General features: G+C 31.9%; 1 protein-coding gene across 2 annotated transcripts in view; it reads left to right on the forward strand.

Moving 5' to 3' along the window:
• The first annotated feature begins 11118 nt into the window (after nt 1-11118).
• Nucleotides 11119-23761, forward strand: part of LOC129739724 (ras-related protein Rab-27A) — a 75466-nt gene continuing 62823 nt past the window's right edge. Inside the window, exon 1 of one of the 2 annotated variants that reach the window (XM_055731229.1) lies at nt 11119-11501. The gene's annotated coding sequence lies outside the window, so the exon portion shown is untranslated. The remainder of the gene's footprint in view (nt 11502-23761) is intronic. The other variant, XM_055731231.1, reaches the window with a different exon arrangement.

A 23761-nucleotide genomic window follows, 5' to 3' on the forward strand; every position in this document is an offset into this window, starting at 1 on the left:
TTAACATTGATATTCTTAATCCATCTGAAAAATTGAATGATTATTATAGGGGAGAGTGGGGTATCGTGGGCCATGGGGAAATGTGGGCCACTTTTAATATCTCAGATGTGTGTTGATATAAAAATCTCAAACCAACTGTCATCGTCGTCGCTTTGCGTGAGCATACATATTCCTATATGTTGTTGACTGAAATACGCATCATATGCTTCTTTAATTTATCAAGGTTAAAAAAAGTTAGAAAAATTTACTTACATAATTAAAAAAACACCCGCTAATTTCATCGATGGGGAACCTAAAGTGCATAACAAAAATATGCTCATACGCTTATGATCTTAGTTTTGTCATGCTCTTTCACGTGGAAAAGGAATTTTTGATGAAACATCAATAAGTCACACAAACGCAACCAATTTGCAAATCATAACTTGTGGGGAATCGTGGGCCACACATTTTGACTCACCTATATTTTTATGTTTTATACTAATTGAGAACTTAAAATACGTTTTTCTTATCTGTAAAATTTTCTTATGACAAATGAAGAGTTATGAAAAATATTTTGTCCATCCTATATAAGAAATTTTGCAAAAACATTCGCGAACCAGGTTTTGGAATCTATGCGATCATACACAGCTCTCTTTTTTTATTTCATCATCTGAAATTGCTTTAAAATAACGAAATGAATTAGGAAATCACAGTTTTGGGTCAACTCATAAACTTTGCTTGTTATTTGGTCAATTTGGATTTGGTGGCCCACGATTCCCCACCATTTTTCAAAATCCAAAAAATATTGGGAAAAATAACTTATTAAAAATTAAAAAAAAATACCTTATGATACCTTGAAAATGTAGAAAACATTACCATTTTTTATTTTCATTTTATCTTTTATAATAAAGAAGTTATGGAACAACAAAAAAAAGTGGCCCATGATTCCCCACTCTCCCATAATATTTTAATGGGTTATGGCTTTCTTATATCTAATATCCACATTACTCGTCCTACAAGTCAAGCTCTACTTGATCATGTTTGTTTTAATTTTTATGAAAAATTTCCTATTATAAACGACACTATATTTAATCCAAACAGTGATCACAATTTCGTATACACTCATTTTCCTTATTCACCTTATCGACAGCAAAAAGAAAAATTTAAGTACAGAACTGACTTTCAAAGAATGAATCAACTTCTAACAATGCGCTTTTCACCAGCCTCCGTGGATGTCGGATGAATTACTCAAACTTATCAATTGGTATAAAAATTTAAGAAATAAAAGAAAGAAATACGTAAGACATGGGAAGTCAGTTGTTATTTTAGATGCGAAGATAAATGATTTAAATAATAGGATTACAAGTTACTCACAACATTTGAAGCAATTTTACTATACAAACAAATTTTCCAACTCTAAAAGCTCAAAAGAAACGTGGAACAACATTAACGAAGTCTTAGGTCGTGTTGTCAGTAGCATTCCAGTAAATAAAGTTCAAGCATTACATTCTAACTCCGTAGTTACTAGCAAACAATTAATCTGCAACGAATTCAATAAGTATTTTTCATCTATTGGACAGATCATGGCTTCTAAACATTCTTCAAATAGTACCGATTCTATTAATAAATACAATACTATAGCTTTCAGTAATAGAACTTTATTCCTAGTTCCTACCGATGAAATGGAAATAACTTGTCTCATTAATTCTTTTTCTAATAACACAAGCGCTGGCCAAGATAATATTAGCGTATTTCTTCTTAAAGCTATAGTTGATGTAATCAGTCCAATTTTAAGTGACATTTTTAACCTTTGTATGCAAAGTGGTGTTTACCCTAGAACTTTCAAAACATCTAAAGTTACACCAATCTACAAATTAGGTAATCCATCCCATTGTAACAATTACAGGCCGATATCAGTTCTTTCTACAATCAACACAATTTTTGAAAAAATATTATCTAAACGATTGTCTTCCTTTTTGAATAACAATTCTTTTTTTTATTCAATGCAATATGGTTTCAGGGAGAAATCCTCTACTACTAACGCTTTGATTGAATTAACGAATAGCATACAGCTAAGTCTCGATAAAAAAGAAAATGTGTTAGGTCTTTTTCTAGATTTATCAAAAGCGTTTGATACAGTCGACAGAGATATTCTTTTAAAAAAATTGGATTTGGCTGGCATTCGTGGAACATCGTTGAGTTTATTTAAAAGTTATCTAACTGACCGATCTCAGGAGATCTAAGCAATCCTTGATTGAGTGCGGTCGTGTTTTTCTCGCTCGTTGAATTTTTTTGCGCTGAAATTTTCGGGGAAAGTTAAAAATTTTCAAAATAATTTCTTATTGTAATGAAGTCCGTTTTATCCGAAAAGTTTTTCGTCTAATTGAAGTACCTGATGAAGAAAATGTGGCTTTTTGTTTCGGTTGTGAAAGTTTCATCGAAAATTTCGTGTTAAAGATAATAAATCTTCATTTCAAGCAATATAATAAAATTAGTATGTTTGAGGTGCGCGAGGGAGTTCAACTGTGAATAGACTCTGTGTTGAAATTGTGTACCGGAAATTTGTTGAAATCAAAGTGTCTTAAAAATAAAATTAAGTGCGGACAGAAAAGGATCATGAAGTGGAAAAAATGTCTTTATTTGATTTCGTTCGAGCCTAGGAAACGAAGGTGGAAATGTGTTCCAGTTATTTGCTGATGCCGTTTAAACCTTTCAAATTGGTGAGTTCGTTCCTTTTTATTCTTGTTTTTAATGTCTTTCTATGTCCCCAAACAACAAAGTTTCAGAGAGTTGATTCGTGAAAAGTGATTTGGTATATTTTTCAATCGTTGAAATGAGTTGATATTGAATTTGATAAGAACATAGAAGCGCATTTTCTTACATGCGCTGTGTAACGCTGTTAATTAAATATTTTTCCCCGTGGTTATCATAGCTTGCTTTGCTGCGATGCGACCGTATGAGTTATTCGCTATTTGTTGTTTGTAATGCATAAAAAGCCTTTGGCTAAATCTGGGTTATTGAATGGTACATTCTTGTCCTATTATACATTTATGCCCATTGAATGTTTTCAACAACTTGGACCTTGCAGGACCAAATAGAATATGAAAATTCAAAAGTCATCAACTGCTCCTTCCTTCATAGAGAAATACCAAGTTAAGAAAAAAAATATTTTGATTTTTATATGAACAATGAATAAATATCATCAGGTAAGAACTTTTATATTCATCCATATTATTTTATTTATAATTTTTGGCATTGAAATCTTTAAACAAGGAAAATATTTTAAAGGTTTCAGTGCCCTATTAATCATATTTTTTCTCTTTAAACTCTTTTCAAGAGCGAGTATTGGCGCTATAACCATGGTCGATGACCCGGGATGATGGTACAAAGAATTCAAAGGATTGTAAAATTATTAGGGAAATTTTTCCTTAATAATAGTACTGATAACTTTTGGATTTCTATGTATAAAAACCTCATTTCCAACCATTGAAGGAAGCATGGCAAGGTCCAACATCAAGAAGCATAAAAATATCTTAGCGTCTATGCTTCCAACGAATAAACATTAAATAAACACGGGAACGTATGGTACTGTTGTCCACGTTTCTTCCTCCCTTGTGTTCCAGTTGTCTTTGCGTCCAATACTGCACAGTGGGCCCGGCCGTGTCAAAATGAGTAGTAAATGTATTTTTGCTACTCACCGGGATGCTGACAAGATCTGGCTGTGTATGTATCATAAGCATAAGCAAGCAAGCAAGTTATCTAACTGACCGATCTCAATATGTCAACATGAGTAACTACCAAAGTTCTACTCTACCTATCGATGTCGGTGTCCCACAAGGCTCGGTTTTAGGACCACTATTTTTTATTATTTACTTGAATGATATGGACCTCTTACCTTTGAAAGGAACACTAAGACTATTTGCTGACGATTCCTCCACTTTTTACCACAGTGATAGTCATACAACCAATGATAATAACTTATGCAATGATCTTGTTCTATTGAGTGATTATTTCCGTATTAATAAACTAATTTTGAACCTGGAAAATCAAACATTTTAAACTTCAAATCTAGTAATCGTTCATTATCAAATCCCTTACCAGTAACCAAATCCACATATCCCAGTATAAAAGTTGTCACTGAGTGTAACTACCTCGGAATTATTCTTGATGGGAATTACATTGGAACCAGCATATTAACAATCTTTTAAAAAAGCTGAACAAAATAAACGGAATTGTTTGTAAAATAAGACGAAGATTGCCACTAAATGTACTACTTATGATTTATCATTCACTTTTTCACTCAATACTTACATACTTGGTTTCAACTTGGGGAAATGCAAGCAGTAGTCAGATAAATAAATTACAGATCACCCAAAACAGAATTCTTCGCTTAATATACAATCTTCCTATCCGTAGCCACACAGTTGATCTTTACAATAGTAGCAACAACATCATTCCAGTCAGAGGTTTGTACATAGTCCAGATTTGCAGCTTCATTTTTCAAAGTCTAAATAGAACTATTCATTGCAATATTACATTTAATCGTTCTAACCACCAGTATCTTACAAGGAATAGAAACATGCTCGATCGCCCTACCGTTATCTCTTCTATTGGTGAACGTTCTCTTGCCTTCAGTGGCGTTAAATTTTTCAATTATTTTGAGGACAAATGTGGAACTTTTAATAATAACGTTCAACTGAAAAAGCTTATAAAAGAACATCTTCTGCAACCTAATTTCTTATTAACACTTCTAAAATCTTATAACATCTTTATATTTTAATTTCAATTTTACTTTTATTTAAAAAAAAGACATCTGTATTATAATTCTTTTTGTTACTTTAGTTTTGATAGAAAATTTAGATTAGTTTAGGTATAAGTAGGTACTCCTTAAGCGGCTTGACCAGTGGAGTATTAAAGAAATAATGTAAATAGCAAACTTATGAATAAATAAACCATCAAATCAAAATCAAATCAAATCTTTCAAAGATTATCGTGTGCAATTTAAATATGTTGCAACGTAACAGATCAGAATTCATCCAAAATATATACCTACTTATTCCAGAACAAACAAGTACTTTTCGCAACTTTGCATGATCCGAATGCTAGGTAAATATAACTAAATTGTATTAAATGACGAAAAGGAAATTGAAAGAAAAAAATTGTGTCCATCAGGTCTGTATAAAGCTAGTTTATGAGAAATTTGCAATTGAAAAAGATGCACATCAACTCGACATCGCAGTTATTCATTTGTATCTGTATGTAATTGTATCTTTTTTATAGTAATTGAATAGATTACAATTTAGAATTTAACAAATTCAAATTTAACATTCTGCATTAGAAGTTTGATAAAATAATGCAAAGTATTGTTTTAATAGCCATCGCATCCACTTACCCAGCATCTCCAGTAACCCCGTTGTACCTTATATATTTATTGCTATCTTTAAGAATAAATATAATGTTGGTTGATACGATTTAAAAGTATTAAGGAAGAGGGTCAGAATGTTGATAATGATTGCTCATCTCCCGTTACTGAACGGTAGCTTGATCATTTCACAAAGTAGAAGATAGCGTATACGTTTCCTAAAAATGGGAAAGTTCTCATAAAAAACACAGAATTTACAGAAATTTTTTATTTATCGTAATGAGGAATTTCAACATTCAAGTCATTTTTTACTATCCCAATATTTTTAGATGTTTGTTTAATCATTTATTCTTAACACATTTTGTAAATTTTGACTCTCGTCTTTTTACCAATTTGACTAAAATGGAATAATATATTTTCTATATTAATCTAAGCCAAATCAAAAATTTACTAACATATTCAAGTAATTTGTTACATATGTAAAAGTTTTCTTCAATTCCTTCGCAACCCTTCATATGAAAACACTTGCGGGTGAGTAACATTTTCTACCGATGAGATTGTCGCGTATGTCCAAACATTTGGCCAACATCCTCTCCTTTTTGGAACGAATTACACCTCCAACGCGCGCCAAAACACGTTTTTTGGGCACTTTCCTTTTGCCAAAGCTAATCCCGAGAGCCTCCTGAGGATCCGGCAGCCACGGCCGGTTCCAGGTTTTTACCTGATACTGCTCCTGCGTCTCGTCATCATCGAACGTGATCACGAGGTTGTGGAAGGTTCCACAATCGACCTGCCGGGTGGCGCTCAAAATGCGATATCGTCGATTGGCCAGGGCCTGCCGTATGAACCCGTGCAGCTCGGGCGAATCCAGGTTGTTGACCGAAACAATGCCATTGTACATGGTTTGGTTTGCGAACTTTTAGCGAAACTCGAGCAAAATGTTGGATGGAAATATCAAGCTGATGATCTAGATGATGTGACTATCATGCATCTGTTATCAGTACGCTCGCGCGGCTCGAGTGATAGTGATGAAAGATAAAATTTTATCTCTGGCAAAACGGAACTGTAGTGAATGATTAAGCTAGTAAATTAATTGCCAATAAATTGTTCGAAATTTTCAAATTTTCAAAAAAAATGGGACGGATTGAGGGTTTTGAATTTTTCTTCGACGTTATGAATGATATAAAAGCTTCGCCAAATTTCAAACTTCGGATAGAAACAACTTTATCCTTGTATCTTTACAATTTTCCTTATCCAGACTGCCAAGCCCCCGGACGAGTTTGTGTTTTTCTTTTTTCTTTCAATCAGCCAGGAGCGGCGGCTACCCTTCTCCGATCTCGTGGTATGGCCCTGGCGGCCCAGCTGATGCTGCATTGAATGTCTGCTACCGTGGAGACCATCAATGTCCCGTTGCGTCGTGCGTGCGTATCCATAGTAAATGGACGAAGCAACTAGTCGTCGCATTTCAGTCATACTGTTTGGCCGAGCTGAGCCGAAGACCGGATCCGATTCAACAGGATATGCCGAGCAGATACTGTTGCCATTTTGAATTCTAAATCTTATTTCTGACATGAGATGATTTAAAAGGGTTATTATATACGTTTGTTTCCTTGAGTCAAAATTCACGCAGTGTTTGTATTTTGATTTATATAATTTTTGTAATTGTAATTCATTTTTATCATTTCTGTCATGTTCATTTTTTTTATAGTATGTTTTTGCCATTTTTGTCTTTTTTGTAATATTTGTAATTTTGTTTTTTTATTTGATTTTTTTTTCATTCTAAAATTTTTAATTTCATCCTACCCCAATGTCAAGATCGCCACCAGACGGAACCTAACAGTGGGAGATCTATACAGCAGGGTGAAGGACCCAAATAGTAGGGGAGAATGAGGATACTTGATCCCTGGGGACATTGGATTGGAAATATGCCAAATAGATCAAAACAATAATGCTGTTATCTCAACAAGTTTTATAAGTTCTACTTTTCGAGTTTTTGAACTTTGTTTGAAAAATTTAACAAAATGTGATTTGAAGATCTTTTTTTTATCACTTCAAAATGATTCTCACGTGAAAAAATAATAGGTAAAATATTTATTCCAACATGTCAATCGTTAGAGTATAATATGAACTTTATAATGCCATATTTTCAAAGCAAAAGGAACCTCTCAATTTTTTTAAGAACAAGTTTTAAAATGTATGTTATGGGTATAATTGATCCATAGAGTCCAAAAAGGCATATTTGTCTTCTGAATGGATCGTGATCATTTGTAATCATGAAATTACTTGTAACATATCATGTCCCATTAATTTTAAATAAAGTCATAAGAGCTTAGTGTAGGGCTGGGGGAAAATAAGGGGCGGCGAACAAAGGTTGAGAACCACTATCGGGTGCGCGCAATGGTGTAACCGGGGAGAGTTTGCGTTCCCCTGGGAGTGTGCGAACGGCAGAGAGGGAAAACTCCGGAAGTACAAGGGAGCACAGCAAGCGTCGGTACGGTCTCTTGCTTGGTAGCCGTCGTTCGGTGCAGTCGTGTCAGTCTAAGCTAAAACGGTCGAAAAAAGACTAAGATTCGTCGGTCCTAAACCCAAAGTTGTCCGCCGGAAAAGCGAAGTGCGAAAAGGACCTTACAGGTTGTAAAACGGTCTCCAGTGCTTTCGGAGATCCGAAGAGAAAAAGAACGGACCTTGTAGGGTCTCTGGTGTTATATTGAGATCCGTACCAAAAAAAAGGTGCACGTGGACGACTAAATTGCTAATATTCCCGTAAAAGATTCGTCTCTAACCCTAAAGTGACCAGGGCTCATAAATCGAACCCTAAAAGAAAACTACCCGCGGGTGTTAGGACCGTAGTCCGAATCGAAGTGGCCAAATCGCCGCTCCCCAAACGCCACCAGCTCAACAAAACTCCAACCCCAGCATCCAAAGAGCGTAGGAGCCCCCGAGATTAAGAGCGAGCCGGTAAGTCTAATTTAGACCCCCTTTGAATGTTGTAAAAAACGCTATTTATTACATACTACAATAATCCAATATCTAATGTTTATCTAGTAATTAGGTGTTAAAAAGGACTAAAACACTGTATTTATTCAAAAACTAGAAAATTGCGCCTTAAAGTATACAATGACTCTAGAGTAGTAGACAAACTTTTAGAATTCTCTTTGTCTGATACTTACAAATTGTGAAATGAAATATGGCAAAAAAATAGGTTGAAAAAAAAATTTATAAGGTGTTCTTTATTTTTTATAAGACGCATAGCCCCGTAAATCTCAATATTTAGTGAAACTTAATATTTCCGAATAAAAATTTCAAATTGTACATCGCTGTGTATTTTTACACGGAAATAGGCCGTTCGATTTTCGTGCACTGTCTTCCGATGTAAATTCACAAGCCGTGATAGAGTTTTAGATCAATAACGATGTTCAGTTTTCGTGAAATTACACGAATTAGTTTGCTGTGCAAAGAACTGCCCGAATAGCAAAGACCGTGGTTTTAATATAACCGAGCAATGATTTTAAATTTAAAGATAAACTTCATCCTAATATCTAAATCTTTATCAACCACTTTAAATCTTGAAATCGCCATAGTTTTAATAGTAACCGTGAAATATATCGTTTTTTCATTGTATTTCAAAGTTGCCGAATGTGTCAGAAACATGGTAAAACAACCATTTTATTGTGATTTTTATGGTTGCAGTGAATTTCATGGTAAAATTATAATCCAAACCATACGAAAATTGGCAAATTTTTCCTAGTTTGACTCCTTTAGAATTTTCCGTGTAAGGAATTAATTTGACGCGAAACACGTTTTTTTTCGTCGGACATTTGTCGCCCGAAGCCACCGAATATAAAAACGGATTTGATGGTGTTCTAACTCAAGGAGGGGGAGGATTTTATCTCCAGCATTGCAACCAACAACCAGCGAAAGTGTCAGCAGATTTGTATAGCGGAGATGGCAACAATCAGCATACCTCAGAGGTGAGACTCATTTTGCACTTTCCAAATAAATCTTTCTAAATTTTAATTTAACAATTTAAACCAAACAGGGAAATGTACGTTCAATCGGAGCCAAGAGCTCACCTGTATGGTCGCTTTCCGGAATGACAGTAAAGAAACTTTCACCTCTTCAACTCGGGTCAGTTTGACTATTATACAGTGACGCATTCATCGGACCGAAAGCCGTGGTCAACCGAATTGTTCCCATCAGCTAACAGATAGCTATGATCAGAGGCGTGGATGGATTTCTGTGAGCAATGACGAAATCATCCCGGGGCTGGAGGAGATGGACCAGATGGAAGTGTGCCAAAGCCGTGGTTGCGCAAGAGGAGCCCACCCACCAAAATGTGACTAATTATAAAAATATTCAAATGAGTATATCATAGTGCCCGAAGAAAACCATTTAAAAAAATAAATATTCTTAAAAACAAATACCGAAGTTAATTTTTTGATTTTTTTTTTGGAAGAAAAATAAAAACAATTTTCAACCATGAAATTTCACGGTTATGAGACCTTTTACATATTATGAATAAACATTGAAATTCATCGTGGTTCATCATCGTAAAAACCATAGAAATTCAATGCAAAACGATAAATTTTACAGTTTCATCGAAAAATACTGAAAGCTGTAATAACCATATACTTCATGTTAATGTGATCTAAAATGTATGAGAAAAAGTTCATTTTTTCATTGTTAAGTTGCTTAACAACCCCCTTTTTTCATGGTGAATTTAGCCGAAACCATAAATTTCACTGTAAAAGAATATGAATTTGACAGTGTTTTCAAGGTTTCATGCACTATGATCCATAGGGAGGTCGTCGGACCGGAAGCCATTGGAGGTCTTCGTGCAAGATCCCAGGAAGGTCGTCGAACTGATGCCATGGAAGATCATCGAGTTACAGGGGCGAGAGCGTGTTCCGGTGCGTGCGTTGAAGAGAAGTAGCCCCATCTTCAGAAGAAACCGACGTAGACAGTTAAAAGACTGCGAATGTGTATGTTGAGGAGGAGTGTTGAAATTTGTCCAATCGAAGCAATCGATGAGACAAATGAGAACATACACATAATTGATAAATAATAAGTAAAGTAACCATGGAGAGGGTTTTTGTATAAAAGACAGTTAGGTAAAGTGAAATAAAGTATTCCCCTGAAAAAAAAAGAAATCAAATATTCCAAGTTCTACCACCGTAGAAGTAACAAGTCGCTCCTTTCCACTGCCCAAGTGCTGCACAACAGTATCAAATTTTGTTTCATTAGAATGTTCATTCTTAAAACTTTTTTCTAAGTCTTTGAGAGAGTTTTGCAATGGATAAGTTTACGAGTTTCGTTTCACCAAACTGAGCATGCCTCATCTATGAACCAGTAGCTTTGTTGATTTTTTTTTGGTTCCGGATCGAATTTTTATCATAAACGGTTACAAATCTTTTCGAAAAGCGCTAATTTTTCTGTCGAAAAGTAAAAAATGCTGCAAAAATACTGCATGCGAATTTCTATTTGCTTGACCTAGTTCTAGACATCTTACACAAACACAATAGCAAAAAGAACGATAATAAACTTGTCAAAAATATCGATATCCAGAAAACAACACAAGAACAAACTATTCTTACCATATTTTCAGGTTTTTCGAGAACTGAAATGAAACCGCAACACTGTTCTCGATAAGCCCACCCGCACGTTGCCCAGAACAAATACCATCCAGTCGGCAGCAATCAAGGTCCTTCTTATCAGTAGAATTCGAACGAACCTCGAGAGTTTCGTGGCAGCCAGCCAGCCATCAGTCGCAATCGGACTGCGATTTGGAACGCTCGTGTTTTGGAAAGCTAGCGAAAGTAAAAGTGAAAAGTCGGTTTTGCCTTTCCAGTGTGCTTCGGAAAAAGGCGCGAAAATTTTCCTACGCTACAAAAGCTACTTGGCGCGACGGTGTTCAGCGTTGAGGTGATTGATTTGACGGCAGTGTTGTTGGGTGTTGTTGTGCTTTCGAAGAAATTTACGTGAATTAATAGCTGAAGCCTAAATTAGCAACGCTGCTTGTTGTGCGTCTCTGCAGCCTTCCAGGAGTTTTTGTCTGCCTATACCGAAGTGTTGGTGTTATGGTGTAGCGCCATCTTACGGGAATACGGTTGCATACTTTCAGGGTCGAGCGAAAGGGCTGCGCGCAGTAGTCGGTGTAAGGGTGAGTTTCCGCCTTATGATAGGCTGTGTAGTGTGACACTTGAAAAATGTTGATATAGGAAAAAAAGACAAGCAGGAAAAACGTTCCGCTTGTGGCCAACGATGGCTTTCATCATCCTCCTCCCCCGGGAAGGTTTTATTGCAATGTGTTGTAGACAGAGGAAGCCAGCCGTGTAGCCATTGATGCTGTAGCTCGTGCCTGGTGTAGTAAAATAAAAGCGCAACAGGTTCTCCGACGAGCTTTGGCAACTAGAGAACCTTGGCCGGGTAGCACGACGATCCAGCATGGTGCGGAGCAGAGAAAAAAAATAGATATAGAAATGTAGTAGGAAAATTCCGTCTGATATGCCGCGGCCAGGCCAGGAGGCTTTTATTGGTGCGATTTTCGTTTCATGTCGTCGGAATTTGACGCTTTTTTCCTTGGACCACTCTTTCGCTTACGTATGCAGTTTGTGTGAATGTTTTTCCCCTACCCTAGTTCATCCGTTGTTGGAGAAAGCTCTAGGAGTAAATACAGACACTTGTTGTTAGTAGGTACGTCCTTGTTACGAAACGATAGAGAATGAGATTTCTCGTTTTCATCCAAGCAAAAGGATGGAGTCGCGCTTAACGAAGGACGATGGATTTGAACGTCCTTGGCTGATTTTTGTCCCGGTGGAATAATAAAGAAGCTGCAAAGGTGGATTTTCAGATTTGCTGTCATTTTATTCCGTATGAGTACAACGGGGGAAATAAGAATCTGCTTAAAATAATAGAGATCCAGTTTCAATACCAAACAAAAAAAGAATTTAGGTTTTACTATTTTGATCGAATTAGAGGATAAAATTATATTTGAAATTAATGTAGGTAACATAAGCTTAGCTTATGATTTATAATGTGGTTGATTAATTATAATAGAGTGGCTCCATAGAGGATGACACCTTGATGAATAATTCAAAGAAATACAAGAGGGATGTAATCATAGATTGTGTTAATTTTTTGGATGTGACTTCGGCGAATCACCTTAAAATTTCGGAAAACTAACGATAGCGCCTGAATGAATGAACAAATAAAAAATTTTGAACATGCGTTGTGAAAATCCAAACTTCAGGAACGCAGAAATAGCAAAATCGTTGAATGTGGCCAAATCAACCGTCACCAAAGTAATAAAACTATCGGGAAACGTTTGTCGACAATTAGGTCAAGTGACCATTATTTTATTTATTACTTATATTTAATTTTTTTTATTATAAATAAAGTTAACAACACGTCACACGTGTTCGTTTGGAGTGCAGTAAAGCAGAGAGTGTCTCGTTTATTTGTTCTTTTTTACAAAGCCTCGCCAGCGAGATTCTCACTTGTTGGAGGGGTTTTGACCTGCATATCGAAAGTATCTGATTAACTAAACTAGGAAGCCTGAATCTGGGGAAATCGAAAGCCGGGAGCCGCAGTGACGAGCAGAAAAGTGCCTAGCGCTTTCAAGTGCAACCCTAGCCTTGTAGAGAATGGATGAAATTAGGTTAAAAAACATTCTGATATAAAATCACAAATATCATACTCAAAACTTAAAATGGTTGGCAACAACCTTAAGAATGGGGTTTGAGTATAAGTGCAAAGAGGAGAGTCAGTTGTTCTTCGGCTATTGGAGAATACAGATGTGCTGGATTAAAATTGATGTGAGATGCTTAGAAAAAGGATTGATCTGGCGAATTCGACAAGCCTCTCTGTTCGTGGTGTCACAAATGAGTTGGGAATATCGTTTAGAATCGTGCATGAAGCTTAAAAACTATCCGGACTATCGACTTATAAGAAGGTAGTTACTCCAAATCCCAACAATAAGCAAAACCTTACGGCAAAAACAATTTCTCGAAAGCTGTATACGACATTGTTGACAAAGTTTTATAGCGTGGCAATGGACGACGAAACCTACGTCAATCCAAACCCATGTAACTTATCGAACATCCTCTCTATACGCTCAGTGCTGATCCCTTCAGAGAGAAAGCATCATGACAGGCGACTAAAATATCTTGTACACCCTCGATGGAGGTTAATGGTTTGAGTATTCAACAATGTCAACGCAAAAAAAAAATACAAAATCATCGAAGCAACCGTTGTTCGTATTCGCGCTGTTTGTATAAATTTTAACATGCTTGTTTTTATGGGCGAATAGAATCCCAATTAGGCATTTAAAGAATGATTTTCTTCTCGAACCGAGTAAAATAAGAAAAACTGAGTTTCGGTTTAATTTAAATTCAACTCAAGTGTACGCCGGATGGCAATATGAGGTTACCGATTCGTCCGAAATATCATTCAAAATATATTTCCACCATTTAAGGTATTGTAGATGAATCTGCAGTACTTACTTCCAACAGGTATACATTTTACGCTGATTTGTTTTTCCAATACACACATTGGTTACCATGGCTAGATGCATATATATTTTGTTGCCGGAACTCTTTAGATGGCGTCGCCTACATCGTAGGACCATATAGAAGAATGATTGTTCCAGGCAAAGCCTTCTTCATTATCTTGAAGTGACGTTATCTTTGGCATATTTCAGACAAATTTGTGGACAGAGTATTATACAGCAACCGGAAGAGGAAAGGTGGCAAACATTTCAAAGTATATTAAACTATCAAAGTTTACAAGAAATATCTATCGGTTGGCAAGTTGTCTGTACCTGTGGCTGAAAAGTTTGAACGTTGCAACCGGGAAGGTAACCAGAAAATTTACGTGAAAGAGTGTCTTCAAAAGCGTGTGCTGCCTTTCCTGTAGAAACATGACTTGTCTGTGCTGTTTGGCCAGATTTGACCATTATGGAAAAAAGCCCATGGAGTGGTAAGCGTCTAACAACATTCAGGTTTCGCCCAAAGATCAGAACCCTCGCAACACACCAGAACTTCACCCGACCGAAAAATATTGGGCGACAGCTAAGCAGAACCTTAAGAAGACCCAAAAATTGTTAGTAGCGAGAAGCAGTTCAAAGCAAACTGGCGTTCTGTGGCGAAAAAAGTGGATAATAGATAGATATTGTATTCTTCTTTGGACAATATCGCAGGTTTCACAGAGTGCAATGAGCTTCACCGCGACATGAATTGCGATTTTTTGTTGAGCTCGTTGAAGTTGCTGAAAAAAATTCGACACTGCACTGGTTTGTCGAAACATAAAAAAAGCCTCATCTGTTAAAGAACGTCTCCCTTCATAAAATCTTCATTCTGAGTAAATTGTCAATTTTACTGCTTTATGTGCAAAGATTATTCTAGTTAATAATGGACATAAACTTACTATTCAGATATGATGTTGGAACACAGATGATAACCTAAATATCCAAAAAGAGTGGCTCCAGAGAGTCAACCTATAAAATAACTAACATATTGACTTGTTTTCATTGAACCACGAACTAAGCTCATCACGCATGTTTTTAACTCGAATCAAATCAACTAGTTGGTTTTATCAAACTTATAAAATTAAGTAAATGCTGGGTATCCGGGCATCATGCTACATCAAAATTTCTAGCGTGCGCAAATGAAATTCACAAAGTGTCAAATTTTGTAACTGAAATTCAATATATTTATATTTATTAAAAAAATGCGATGATCGCTCGAAAAATTATTTCACCAACACTACCTTTCTATCCTTCATACTGCTGTGAAATTTTTTTTTCCAAAAACTCAAGTTTGTCAAAATCTAATAAATAAGTCCAGTGGATCGTTATGGAATGCACCAGTAAATTTCCATCACTTCCAAATAGATGAATGAAAAACACATAACCACAACCCGGTCTGACCGAGCACGCCCGGAGAATTAGACAAAGTGAGGACCAAAGAAGCGAGCTCCTCGAGGCGAGTTAATGTTGTTTTTGCTGTTTCCGTCCCATGACTATGACCGGAAGAAGAGATGATGGTGGGTAAAAGTCCAAACAGATGAAAAGTGAAAACGTTTCCGAGTCGCCCGCAAGTTGGCGGTTCTGGCGATGGTCTCATATTTTTCATCCGTTGCCTGACACATACCTTTATATTTTACGATTTACTGTTGAAACTGACTGACGACGAATGGTGTGGCGAACCCCTTTCTTTCTGCTTTCTAACTTGAGAGTGTGTTTTTTTAACCCTATTTTGGTTTACTGGAATTCTCGAGACACGGTTTGATGGAAACGCAGCAAATGGACACACTCTATATAATATCTAGTTTTTTCTTATTTTCAAACTTCGTTTGCTTTTCCGGCGGCGATGACCGCTTTTATCAGATGGCTGGTTGATGACCGCTGCTGCTGCAAACGTGCTCGGGTTTTATGTAAAGTGTCCGTCCAACCTGTGGCTGCCAACGGCATCAGTCCGAACTCCAAAACCAACATTAAATTAAGTCGGTCCTTAAGCAGCTTGAGCTCATTGAGAGGGGCTTCATTCGTTCGGTCGTGTGCAAGTTCAAAGTCTTCTTCCGGACCACTCCGGTTTTCGTTCCGGCTCTATTGACTAGATGATGATGATGATGCTCTCAAACTTGCTTGCTTGCTTCCTAGCCACAAAGAGCTGGAAACAGTGATTATGAAAATTTAATTGGCACGAATAAGTACCTCGTCTTTGTATATATGAATAGGGAAAGTAGAATGAGGGTTGGAGAATTCTTACAGACGTAAAAATGAGCGATAGGTGGTAAAGCGAAATAAGCCTCCCGATGAATAGAGGTTCTTCGTATCAGCTAAGTGACAATTTCGACAATTTTGACAATTTTGACAATTTTGACAATTTTGACAATTTTGACAATTTTGACAATTTTGACAATTTTGACAATTTTGACAATTTTGACAATTTTGACAATTTTGACAATTTTGACAATTTTGACAATTTTGACAATTTTGACAATTTTGACAATTTTGACAATTTTGACAATTTTGACAACTTTGACAATTTTGACAATTTTGACAATTTTGACAATTTTGACAATTTTGACAATTTTGACAATTTTGACAATTTTGACAATTTTGACAATTTTGACAATTTTGACAATTTTGACAATTTTGACAATTTTGACAATTTTGACAATTTTGACAATTTTGACAATTTTGACAATTTTGACAATTTTGACAATTTTGACAATTTTTGCAATTTTGACAGTTTTGACAATTTTGACAATTTTGACAATTTTAACAATTTTGACAATTTTGACAATTTTGACAATTTTGACAATTTTGACAATTTTGAATATTTTGACAATTTTGACAATTTTGACAATTTTGACAATTTTGACAATTTTGACAATTTTGACAATTTTGACAATTTTGACAATTTTGACAATTTTGACAATTTTGACAATTTTGACAATTTTGACAATTTTGACAATTTTGACAATTTTGACAATTTTGACAATTTTGACAATTTTGACAATTTTGACAATTTTGACAATTTTGACAATTTTGACAATTTTGACAATTTTGACAATTTTGTCAATTTTGACAATTTTTGTAATTTTTGTCATTTCTATCATTTTCGTCATTTTCGTCATTTTTTTCATTTTTTTCATTTTTGTCATTTTTGTCATTTTTGTCATTTTTGTCATTTTTGTCATTTTTGTCATTTTTGTCATTTTTGTCATTTTTGTCATTTTTGTCATTTTTGTCATTTTTGTCATTTTTGTCATTTTTGTCATTTTTGTCATTTTTGTCATTTTTGTCATTTTTGTCATTTTTGTCATTTTTGTCATTTTTGTCATTTTTGTCATTTTTGTCATTTTTGTCATTTTTGTCATTTTTGTCATTTTTGTCATTTTTGTCATTTTTGTCATTTTTGTCATTTTTGTCATTTTTGTCATTTTTGTCATTTTTGTCATTTTTGTCATTTTTGTCATTTTTGTCATTTTTGGCATTTTTGTCATTTTTGTCATTTTTGTCATTTTTGTCATTTTTGTCATTTTTGTCATTTTTGTCATTTTTGTCATTTTTGTCATTTTTGTCATTTTTGTCATTTTTGTCATTTTTGTCATTTTTGTCATTTTTGTCATTTTTGTCATTTTTGTCATTTTTGTCATTTTTGTCATTTTTGTCATTTTTGTCATTTTTGTCATTTTTGTCATTTTTGTCATTTTTGTCATTTTTGTCATTTTTGTCATTTTTGTCATTTTTGTCATTTTTGTCATTTTTGTCATTTTTGTCATTTTTGTCATTTTTGTCATTTTTGTCATTTTTGTCATTTTTGTCATTTGTGTCATTTTTTGTCATTTTTTGTCATTTTTGTCATTTTTTTCATTTTTTTCATTTTTGTCATTTTTGTCATTTTTGTCATTTTTGTCATTTTTGTCATTTTTGTCATTTTTGTCATTTTTGTCATTTTTGTCATTTTTGTCATTTTTGTCATTTTTGTCATTTTTGTCATTTTTGTCATTTTTGTCATTTTTGTCATTTTTGTCATTTTTGTCATTTTTGTCATTTTTGTCATTTTTGTCATTTTTGTCATTTTTGTCATTTTTGTCATTTTTGTCATTTTTGTCATTTTTGTCATTTTTGTCATTTTTGTCATTTTTGTCATTTTTGTCATTTTTGTCATTTTTGTCATTTTTGTCATTTTTGTCATTTTTGTCATTTTTGTCATTTTTGTCATTTTTGTCATTTTTGTCATTTTTGTCATTTTTGTCATTTTTGTCATTTTTGTCATTTTTGTCATTTTTGTCATTTTTGTCATTTTTGTCATTTTTGTCATTTTTGTCATTTTTGTCATTTTTGTCATTTTTGTCATTTTTGTCATTTTTGTCATTTTTGTCATTTTTGTCATTTTTGTCATTTTTGTCATTTTTGTCATTTTTGTCATTTTTGTCATTTTTGTCATTTTTGTCATTTTTGTCATTTTTGTCATTTTTGTCATTTTTGTCATTTTTGTCATTTTTGTCATTTTTGTCATTTTTGTCATTTTTGTCATTTTTGTCATTTTTGTCATTTTTGTCATTTTTGTCATTTTTGTCATTTTTGTCATTTTTGTCATTTTTGTCATTTTTGTCATTTTTGTCATTTTTGTCATTTTTGTCATTTTTGTCATTTTTGTCATTTTTGTCATTTTTGTCATTTTTGTCATTTTTGTCATTTTTGTCATTTTTGTCATTTTTGTCATTTTTGTCATTTTTGTCATTTTTGTCATTTTTGTCATTTTTGTCATTTTTGTCATTTTTGTCATTTTTGTCATTTTTGTCATTTTTGTCATTTTTGTCATTTTTGTCATTTTTGTCATTTTTGTCATTTTTGTCATTTTTGTCATTTTTGTCATTTTTGTCATTTTTGTCATTTTTGTCATTTTTGTCATTTTTGTCATTTTTGTCATTTTTGTCATTTTTGTCATTTTTGTCATTTTTGTCATTTTTGTCATTTTTGTCATTTTTGTCATTTTTGTCATTTTTGTCATTTTTGTCATTTTTGTCATTTTTGTCATTTTTGTCATTTTTGTCATTTTTGTCATTTTTGTCATTTTTGTCATTTTTGTCATTTTTGTCATTTTTGTCATTTTTGTCATTTTTGTCATTTTTGTCATTTTTGTCATTTTTGTCATTTTTGTCATTTTTGTCATTTTTGTCATTTTTGTCATTTTTGTCATTTTTGTCATTTTTGTCATTTTTGTCATTTTTGTCATTTTTGTCATTTTTGTCATTTTTGTCATTTTTGTCATTTTTGTCATTTTTGTCATTTTTGTCATTTTTGTCATTTTTGTCATTTTTGTCATTTTTGTCATTTTTGTCATTTTTGTCATTTTTGTCATTTTTGTCATTTTTGTCATTTTTGTCATTTTTGTCATTTTTGTCATTTTTGTCATTTTTGTCATTTTTGTCATTTTTGTCATTTTTGTCATTTTTGTCATTTTTGTCATTTTTGTCATTTTTGTCATTTTTGTCATTTTTGTCATTTTTGTCATTTTTGTCATTTTTGTCATTTTTGTCATTTTTGTCATTTTTGTCATTTTTGTCATTTTTGTCATTTTTGTCATTTTTGTCATTTTTGTCATTTTTGTCATTTTTGTCATTTTTGTCATTTTTGTCATTTTTGTCATTTTTGTCATTTTTGTCATTTTTGTCATTTTTGTCATTTTTGTCATTTTTGTCATTTTTGTCATTTTTGTCATTTTTGTCATTTTTGTCATTTTTGTCATTTTTGTCATTTTTGTCATTTTTGTCATTTTTGTCATTTTTGTCATTTTTGTCATTTTTGTCATTTTTGTCATTTTTGTCATTTTTGTCATTTTTGTCATTTTTGTCATTTTTGTCATTTTTGTCATTTTTGTCATTTTTGTCATTTTTGTCATTTTTGTCATTTTTGTCATTTTTGTCATTTTTGTCATTTTTGTCATTTTTGTCATTTTTGTCATTTTTGTCATTTTTGTCATTTTTGTCATTTTTGTCATTTTTGTCATTTTTGTCATTTTTGTCATTTTTGTCATTTTTGTCATTTTTGTCATTTTTGTCATTTTTGTCATTTTTGTCATTTTTGTCATTTTTGTCATTTTTGTCATTTTTGTCATTTTTGTCATTTTTGTCATTTTTGTCATTTTTGTCATTTTTGTCATTTTTGTCATTTTTGTCATTTTTGTCATTTTTGTCATTTTTGTCATTTTTGTCATTTTTGTCATTTTTGTCATTTTTGTCATTTTTGTCATTTTTGTCATTTTTGTCATTTTTGTCATTTTTGTCATTTTTGTCATTTTTGTCATTTTTGTCATTTTTGTCATTTTTGTCATTTTTGTCATTTTTGTCATTTTTGTCATTTTTGTCATTTTTGTCATTTTTGTCATTTTTGTCATTTTTGTCATTTTTGTCATTTTTGTCATTTTTGTCATTTTTGTCATTTTTGTCATTTTTGTCATTTTTGTCATTTTTGTCATTTTTGTCATTTTTGTCATTTTTGTCATTTTTGTCATTTTTGTCATTTTTGTCATTTTTGTCATTTTTGTCATTTTTGTCATTTTTGTCATTTTTGTCATTTTTGTCATTTTTGTCATTTTTGTCATTTTTGTCATTTTTGTCATTTTTGTCATTTTTGTCATTTTTGTCATTTTTGTCATTTTTGTCATTTTTGTCATTTTTGTCATTTTTGTCATTTTTGTCATTTTTGTCATTTTTGTCATTTTTGTCATTTTTGTCATTTTTGTCATTTTTGTCATTTTTGTCATTTTTGTCATTTTTGTCATTTTTGTCATTTTTGTCATTTTTGTCATTTTTGTCATTTTTGTCATTTTTGTCATTTTTGTCATTTTTGTCATTTTTGTCATTTTTGTCATTTTTGTCATTTTTGTCATTTTTGTCATTTTTGTCATTTTTGTCATTTTTGTCATTTTTGTCATTTTTGTCATTTTTGTCATTTTTGTCATTTTTGTCATTTTTGTCATTTTTGTCATTTTTGTCATTTTTGTCATTTTTGTCATTTTTGTCATTTTTGTCATTTTTGTCATTTTTGTCATTTTTGTCATTTTTGTCATTTTTGTCATTTTTGTCATTTTTGTCATTTTTGTCATTTTTGTCATTTTTGTCATTTTTGTCATTTTTGTCATTTTTGTCATTTTTGTCATTTTTGTCATTTTTGTCATTTTTGTCATTTTTGTCATTTTTGTCATTTTTGTCATTTTTGTCATTTTTGTCATTTTTGTCATTTTTGTCATTTTTGTCATTTTTGTCATTTTTGTCATTTTTGTCATTTTTGTCATTTTTGTCATTTTTGTCATTTTTGTCATTTTTGTCATTTTTGTCATTTTTGTCATTTTTGTCATTTTTGTCATTTTTGTCATTTTTGTCATTTTTGTCATTTTTGTCATTTTTGTCATTTTTGTCATTTTTGTCATTTTTGTCATTTTTGTCATTTTTGTCATTTTTGTCATTTTTGTCATTTTTGTCATTTTTGTCATTTTTGTCATTTTTGTCATTTTTGTCATTTTTGTCATTTTTGTCATTTTTGTCATTTTTGTCATTTTTGTCATTTTTGTCATTTTTGTCATTTTTGTCATTTTTGTCATTTTTGTCATTTTTGTCATTTTTGTCATTTTTGTCATTTTTGTCATTTTTGTCATTTTTGTCATTTTTGTCATTTTTGTCATTTTTGTCATTTTTGTCATTTTTGTCATTTTTGTCATTTTTGTCATTTTTGTCATTTTTGTCATTTTTGTCATTTTTGTCATTTTTGTCATTTTTGTCATTTTTGTCATTTTTGTCATTTTTGTCATTTTTGTCATTTTTGTCATTTTTGTCATTTTTGTCATTTTTGTCATTTTTGTCATTTTTGTCATTTTTTGTCATTTTTGTCATTTTTGTCATTTTTGTCATTTTTGTCATTTTTGTCATTTTTGTCATTTTTGTCATTTTTGTCATTTTTGTCATTTTTGTCATTTTTGTCATTTTTGTCATTTTTGTCATTTTTGTCATTTTTGTCATTTTTGTCATTTTTGTCATTTTTGTCATTTTTGTCATTTTTGTCATTTTTGTCATTTTTGTCATTTTTGTCATTTTTGTCATTTTTGTCATTTTTGTCATTTTTGTCATTTTTGTCATTTTTGTCATTTTTGTCATTTTTGTCATTTTTGTCATTTTTGTCATTTTTGTCATTTTTGTCATTTTTGTCATTTTTGTCATTTTTGTCATTTTTGTCATTTTTGTCATTTTTGTCATTTTTGTCATTTTTGTCATTTTTGTCATTTTTGTCATTTTTGTCATTTTTGTCATTTTTGTCATTTTTGTCATTTTTGTCATTTTTGTCATTTTTGTCATTTTTGTCATTTTTGTCATTTTTGTCATTTTTGTCATTTTTGTCATTTTTGTCATTTTTGTCATTTTTGTCATTTTTGTCATTTTTGTCATTTTTGTCATTTTTGTCATTTTTGTCATTTTTGTCATTTTTGTCATTTTTGTCATTTTTGTCATTTTTGTCATTTTTGTCATTTTTGTCATTTTTGTCATTTTTGTCATTTTTGTCATTTTTGTCATTTTTGTCATTTTTGTCATTTTTGTCATTTTTGTCATTTTTGTCATTTTTGTCATTTTTGTCATTTTTGTCATTTTTGTCATTTTTGTCATTTTTGTCATTTTTGTCATTTTTGTCATTTTTGTCATTTTTGTCATTTTTGTCATTTTTGTCATTTTTGTCATTTTTGTCATTTTTGTCATTTTTGTCATTTTTGTCATTTTTGTCATTTTTGTCATTTTTGTCATTTTTGTCATTTTTGTCATTTTTGTCATTTTTGTCATTTTTGTCATTTTTGTCATTTTTGTCATTTTTGTCATTTTTGTCATTTTTGTCATTTTTGTCATTTTTGTCATTTTTGTCATTTTTGTCATTTTTGTCATTTTTGTCATTTTTGTCATTTTTGTCATTTTTGTCATTTTTGTCATTTTTGTCATTTTTGTCATTTTTGTCATTTTTGTCATTTTTGTCATTTTTGTCATTTTTGTCATTTTTGTCATTTTTGTCATTTTTGTCATTTTTGTCATTTTTGTCATTTTTGTCATTTTTGTCATTTTTGTCATTTTTGTCATTTTTGTCATTTTTGTCATTTTTGTCATTTTTGTCATTTTTGTCATTTTTGTCATTTTTGTCATTTTTGTCATTTTTGTCATTTTTGTCATTTTTGTCATTTTTGTCATTTTTGTCATTTTTGTCATTTTTGTCATTTTTGTCATTTTTGTCATTTTTGTCATTTTTGTCATTTTTGTCATTTTTGTCATTTTTGTCATTTTTGTCATTTTTGTCATTTTTGTCATTTTTGTCATTTTTGTCATTTTTGTCATTTTTGTCATTTTTGTCATTTTTGTCATTTTTGTCATTTTTGTCATTTTTGTCATTTTTGTCATTTTTGTCATTTTTGTCATTTTTGTCATTTTTGTCATTTTTGTCATTTTTGTCATTTTTGTCATTTTTGTCATTTTTGTCATTTTTGTCATTTTTGTCATTTTTGTCATTTTTGTCATTTTTGTCATTTTTGTCATTTTTGTCATTTTTGTCATTTTTGTCATTTTTGTCATTTTTGTCATTTTTGTCATTTTTGTCATTTTTGTCATTTTTGTCATTTTTGTCATTTTTGTCATTTTTGTCATTTTTGTCATTTTTGTCATTTTTGTCATTTTTGTCATTTTTGTCATTTTTGTCATTTTTGTCATTTTTGTCATTTTTGTCATTTTTGTCATTTTTGTCATTTTTGTCATTTTTGTCATTTTTGTCATTTTTGTCATTTTTGTCATTTTTGTCATTTTTGTCATTTTTGTCATTTTTGTCATTTTTGTCATTTTTGTCATTTTTGTCATTTTTGTCATTTTTGTCATTTTTGTCAT

Source organism: Uranotaenia lowii, chromosome 1, assembly GCF_029784155.1.
Source record: "Uranotaenia lowii strain MFRU-FL chromosome 1, ASM2978415v1, whole genome shotgun sequence".
NCBI lineage: Eukaryota > Metazoa > Arthropoda > Insecta > Diptera > Culicidae > Uranotaenia > Uranotaenia lowii.